At 35.1% G+C, this 6,597-nt stretch overlaps 1 long non-coding RNA gene across 1 annotated transcript; it reads right to left on the bottom strand.

The window, feature by feature from the left end:
- Nucleotides 1–2,274: 2,274 nt before the first annotated feature.
- LOC137248894 (uncharacterized) lies at nt 2,275–6,153 on the bottom strand. Its single transcript, XR_010952210.1, has 2 exons — nt 4,367–6,153; nt 2,275–4,300 (listed from the first exon to the last, which is right to left on the bottom strand). It is a non-coding gene; the product is annotated as an uncharacterized lncRNA (long non-coding RNA).
- Nucleotides 6,154–6,597: the final 444 nt, after the last annotated feature.

The raw sequence follows: 6,597 nt of genomic DNA, 5'->3' as shown, positions 1-6,597 counted from the left end.
AAAAAGGGTTCAGCAGTAATCGAGTACTGGTGGAGAATAGTCGACAAAGACCACGAAAGTCAAAGGTAAAGGTTGATGGAACGAATGGGCCAAACAAAGCAAAATCAAAGATACCTGCGAGAGAAACACTGGCATTGACAAAACCTAATGGACGCATTAAAACGACTGAAATAATTTTCCAGAAAGAATGCAAGGGTGGTTTCAAGCCAGGGCACACTACTGTTGTGAAGCGTCAGAACGATACTGATTATGCAAAGCCAATCCGTCAAGCGCAAGCTCTGCGAAGTAGTTCATTGGCCACAGAGTGTGAGGGAACGAACCAGGGTAATGAGTAGTAAGATGAAACACAGGTTTGACAAGAACAAAAATTCAAAAGGTTTCTTGGAGGGAGATTTGGTACTGTTATACAACCCTCACTGGCGGAAAGGTGTTCCATCCAAATTTTGGTGCAGTTGGGAAGGCCCGTACAAAGTTGGAAACGGATCAACGATGTAGTGTACCGCATACAAACCATTGGCAAACCACGAACAAAAATGAAAGTGTTTCATATGGAAAGGCTGGCAGCATTTAGATCGAGAGATTTGACTGATCGGGATGATCAGACTTGGGTGGAGGGTAGTGTGACGAATATTAGTGACACTAAGTGATACTCACATCACTAATTTGATACTAAGTAAATAAAGCCAAAACAACAATAAAGCAAGCCACACTTGTATGTACGTAAACAAATTAATCATTATGTCAACACATATGTCCATACAAGAGCAGCGGAGAGTAACGCACAAACACATGCATATATCTGAGATACACCCAAAAGTAGGCAATCGTCGGTGGAAGTATCACTCACATATACACGCGCATGCTATGCGAGAAGCTATAATTGTGCATCTGTAGTTATAGCTGAAGAGTTTATAGCTGGTAAACAAATAGTAATTTCTAGAAGATAGAAACGCCTAGAAGTATGCGAACGAGAAACCACAGAGTATAAAAAGAGTTAAAGCTGAGTATCAGTATCAGTAATCAGTTTTGATTTAAGCACGCTATCTGTTGAGAAGTAGAAGTGTTATTTTGAAATTAGTCTAATAAAGACCATTTTGCATTATTAAATATTGGAGTTATTTATTGAAGAGTTTAGTGATCCGAACGTTGACAAAAGGTCGCAAATAAGCGGAATTTCTCTAAATTCGTTACAATATAATAACAGCCACCAGTGTACTACGTGTGGCGAGTAACTCGCTGGAAATTAAAAAAAAATTGATGCCTAATGCTTTTTATGAGGGACATTTTTAATTGTCTCGCATTTATCCATGTCGTGTAGGCAGCTTATGCAAATGTGATTTTTGGAAAGAGAATTAATTAATTAATTAAATACAGTCGGAAAAATAAACACAAATACCCCACGGAAATATATAAATACATTTATGCACATCTCGCCCAAAAAAATACCTGCGATTACCCTAACCAAAAACATTATGCAAAGTAACGAGTTACGTCTCCTATTATATTTATCCTCTTTGGCGCAACACAGTCATTTCACTAGTCTGGTGACAGGCGGTAGACAAAAATAGAAATCAACAGAAGGTTCAGAAGTTGAAAAGGCTAAAGTGGATTCAAATCTGTAATGATAGCAAATTTGACCTACTGACTACGGTAATTGTTGACTTCCATAAATAAAAGTAAAATCATAAACTACCCTTTCTGGGAGCAATGAGAGTGTGTCCTAGGTTGAAAATTTAAATTCAAGCTGTGATGTACTTAAAGCACCCGCAGGTCGATCAGTCTTACCGGCTGCTTAACCCTTGCAGTGTCTTCCTATGATATAGAGAGATCAGCTAAAATGCTCCAAAACGTTACAGTTTCAGAAACCGATGTAACGATCGTCTTTGTCAGCTTGTCTGACATTAGAATCCAACTTGATAAAATCGAAGTTTACAGTCTCGCTGGCATTCATAGGACATCTGATCGTCTGCTATTATTAGGTCTCCGGGCACAGTAATATTGAAGGAAATAAATTTGCTGATGATATTTAAAGTTCCGAAATGAATATATAAGTACGGCCAACACTGAGATGCCTATTAAAAAATACACCATTAGGGTAACTAGGACGACTTGATGTTACCCAACAAGGAGTCGATTCATCACTTTCTCTGCCGATTTCAAGAACTGCAAATAAGACTTCTGGGCGCACCCATTTTTGGCAACTCATCAGATGCGTGTTATCGATGCTGATTAAAAGATATATATATATATATATATAACAACTAACGCTGCATATCGAATTTTTTTAATTCGTTTATTATTTATACATAAATACATTTTAATTAATTTATTTGATAAACAATATTTTTTTAAATAATTTATACCTATAAACAAAACAAATTATGTTACTAGTATCTTACAATCAAACTAACTTTTTGTTTACAAATCCATAAAAGAATCTCTTAGACACTAAATATTAGATACTTATGAATTTAAGTACGTATTTACAAGTTTCATCATGTTTTGTTTGTTTATTCATTTGTATTCACCATAGTTGGGCATAGTGCACTACATTTGTAATTCCAATACCACACAATTTGTGGGGTGTTGGAACAATTGTTCACTAAGTTTTACAATTCGGGTCAAAAACGGCGTATCCTAGTAAATGTTTTATCGTAGAGTTAAAAAAAGTCCTATTTTGCACCTTACTGAGTATTATTATTATTTTTTTTATGATTCAATGCATATAATAAAAAAAAAAAATGAAAGATTTGTTTGATTATTTGTGATTATTTTATTTTGTTAATTGGAAATAACTAAACTTGGGCCTTTTTGATTATAGGTTCTTGGTTCACAAAGAGAAATTGTGATTAGTACCACGAGGTTGATAGTATTCGGTATAGAAATTACAGTACTCACATGTGCTGCTAAAAGAGCTTTGTAAAGACATGATCAAGTAAACTATGCCACTTAAAAGTATTTATATACAATATTTTAAAATTTTTTAAGTCGCTATTTACAATTACTTTTCGTTAGAGAACTGTGAGTACATTAAATGTTTTATCTCGATTAAAGTACATTGGATGTAGAGTATTTGCAGTTTATAGTATATATAACGGACAAGAACCAGAGCTGGGCAAAATTTATTCGAATAACGAAGAAAAGATAAATTATTTTTTTGTCGATTATTTACGAACACAGATAGTTTTTTTTTATATACTCAGCAAACATTCGGAGTCATAAAAGAATCAAAAAGAGTGTGAAGTTGGAGCGTTCACGCTCTTTATGAGCTCTTTTAGGAGTCCGATATGAATGATATTCCCTTCTTGTGATGATCGTCCGATATGAGCCTATATCCATACACGATATGACTCTGAGTATGACTCATATATGATACAATTGGCGACTATCAATACGCCTTAAAAGTCTCACAAATATATTGCCATTTTTGTTTTTGAATCAAATCTTTTTAACATTAAGGATATTTAAATATACTAAAATAGGGAAGCATACTCATTTCGTTGTTTGGGAAAATTGTCTAAGCAGATAGTTTGGATGAAATCCTTGGAATCAAAGGGGGCGGTATCCATATGAACAGTAAACCTAGGAGACAATAATGTTTTCAAAATCCATCAGAAAATGGCTTGAGTACTTATACTTTTGGGATCCAATGAATGGAGACGGTCAGCAACAATGTAATAAACCTATTTAATATCAATGTGCAACAAAAAGCGGGAAAAGTTCAAAAAAATGTTCTACGTAACCAAATTTTTATTCAAATGAAAAATTGTAAACAATTAAATATGAATATTTGTTCAAAGTTGTTTTGTTAACTTTACATTCCTGGCAAGCGGCTCATAATTTCATGATAACGGAGTCATAAAGACTCTCACAGGATCATATTTATGAGGCTCATATTTTTCATATATTTCGGATTTCTAAATTATGAGCGGTCCGAAAATGTTTGAAGCATAAAGACATTTTATTTGAGTGACGAATAAATTATTTTGTTCGTTATTCGAATAAAAAATTATCAAAAAAAATATAATATGAATTTTTGAAACGAATTTTCAATTGAAAACTATTTAAAAATAAATTATCTATTAAAAATATTTATTCAGAGAATTTGAATAATTTCTTTGAGATACATTTTTATTCGAATAGTTATCTAAATAAAAATTTATTCGAATAATGCCCAACTCTGACCAGAACTTCTAGTAACTTGCTTGGTAGTATCTAGGTGTCTTACAACAGTAAAGCATTTCTGTTAAATGAATTGCTTCAAGAAGTAATATAAATTAAGTTAAATCCTTCTTCGAGCCTCATACCATCTATATTTTAATTGCTTCAAGAAGTAATATAAATTAAGTTAAATCCTTCTTCGAGCCTCATACCATCTATATTTTAAATGGCGCATTGTCCTAGTCAAAATAAAATAGTTTCTAAAATTAGTTTCAGATTTTTAACAAAATTCCATATTGTGGGGAATATGAGGAGTTTTTTACCTAACTGATGGTATGAGGTGGTTATTAGTGTCTTAGCCTAAATAATTGAATAATTTCATAATTGTCCACAATGAAACTAAGCACTCAAAGCAAGATACAAACCCAAAATGATCTCGTCTAGCGCTCGATATCGCACTGAAGTAGGTATCGAAACGACGAGTGTCGACTATCGAATTACGGGAAGCCTCCTCTGGAAGGGATAATCGAAAGTTCAGTAAATTCGTCAAACAATTAGCTATCTGTCAAAAAAGCTGCAACTAAATTTAGAACCTGTTTTATTTTGACTATGCGTCTATAATGTTTTTATTTTCTCTTAAACTATTAATAGACCATAGTTGGTATATTTTTTCTCTTACTTTCTCTCTTATAAAGAAGTCACTTGGCTTCAGTATTATAAATCAACAAACCCTAGAAGCCCTGCAGAGAATTAAAATGAGGAAGTTGAAAGACGCTATGTGGTATCAGTTAATGATAAACACTCAACTGCAATCAGCTGTTTGAAATAGAACTCGTTGAAAACCAATCAAAACGAAAATATATTAGAACCATTGTATACTATATAGTTTGGCAACTTAAATAGAGGTTATGTTGCGAATAGAGTGGAGGCAGTGGACTAGGCAGTCGAATGTCATATAATGAAGGAATGGTGTTCGGAGTCTTTTCAAAGTTAAAAAAAAAAATGATAAAAGCTTTATTAAAAATAAAACTATTGTTTTAATAACAACAAAAACGCCTTATATATTCTATATACATAAATTCGTAAGGATTGTCTCACTTTAAAATTTGAGTTAAATAATCTAAAATTTGTTTTTGAAACTGAGTCGAGAACTGTGCGTGTGAATGTGCGAATTTTCACCGATAAGCTGTTAGTTGCTCTACTTGGTAAAATTTACAATGATTAGAACTGTGTGATACCATGCCACCTATTCCTGCGTTTCTTACGGTGTCGTCTTGTTCATAGTGTACCTATACCAAGTGTGTTCACTAAGCGATAAACGTCAAAACTACAAACAGCCTCGCTCACCTGATGGAAATCTCAGGTCTAGAGTCGCATTTTTAGTCTCAACGACAACATTTTTGACTACCAATCGTATGGACTTTTTCAATTTTTCAATCATTCGGAGCATTCGGTAATGGTATCCATTTTGAATTCGCTGTCATTCCGAATCCAGCGAGTGCCTGTCAGAATGCTTGACAGATAAGTCAACACACTTGTACTTGTACACTATGGTCTTGTTCGTTTTGGTTGTTTAATATGGCCTAAGCCGAGAGGCCTTTGAGTAAAGCTTAAACCTGCTTCCGGAGAACTTTTCTGTCGAATACCGATATCCCATCTCATTTCGATACCGTCCATGAAGTTTGGTGAGACTTTACTTTTACAATTTCCTAGTCAACCCAAAGTAAACTTGTTATAGAGGCATCTTTTCCGTTTGATATCTAGGCTGGCACTGTTTTGCGGTGTTGATGCAGAATCACATATACACAAAGTTCTGAACTGTTATATCCGAAACAGTGTTGCGACTATCAATACGCAAACGTGCCCACTCTTTTCTGATTGGCAGTAAGTAATTCGTCTTGCCCCATTCAGCGCAAGACCAAGACCTGCGCGTTTGTAAGGCAATTGACATCAATACAAACGCAAGCAACTGAACGCTTTTATACAGTCGAGTGACTTGTTGTTGTTGTTGTTGTAGCAGTGCTTCGCCCCACCTAACAGACGCGACCGATCACAAACTGTCATCAATATCCTCTAACGGGAGTCCAAGGAAACTTGCTGTTTCAACAGGGGTGGACCATAGGGAAAGGGGTGTTAGAGGCGTTGGTTCCACATTACAATTAAAGAGATGGTTGGTGTCATGTGGGGACACATTGCAAGCGGGGCATACATTTTGTATGTCGGGGTTGATTCTGGATATGTAAGAGTTTAACCTGTTACAGTATCCAGAACGAAGTTGAGCCAGAGTGACACGCGTTTCCCTGGGGAGTATGCGTTCCTCTTCCGCAAGTTTTGGATACTTTACTTTCAGTACTGGGTTCACCGGGCAATTCCCGGCATAAAGGTCCGACGCCTGTTTGTGGAGTTCACCAAGGACCTGCTTGTGTTTTTTCGCTT

Source organism: Eurosta solidaginis, chromosome 1, assembly GCF_040869045.1.
Source record: "Eurosta solidaginis isolate ZX-2024a chromosome 1, ASM4086904v1, whole genome shotgun sequence".
In the NCBI taxonomy this organism is placed as follows: Eukaryota; Metazoa; Arthropoda; class Insecta; order Diptera; family Tephritidae; genus Eurosta; species Eurosta solidaginis.
The sequence above is the reverse complement of the archived record's forward strand: the minus strand, read 5'-3'. Positions and strand labels throughout refer to the sequence as shown.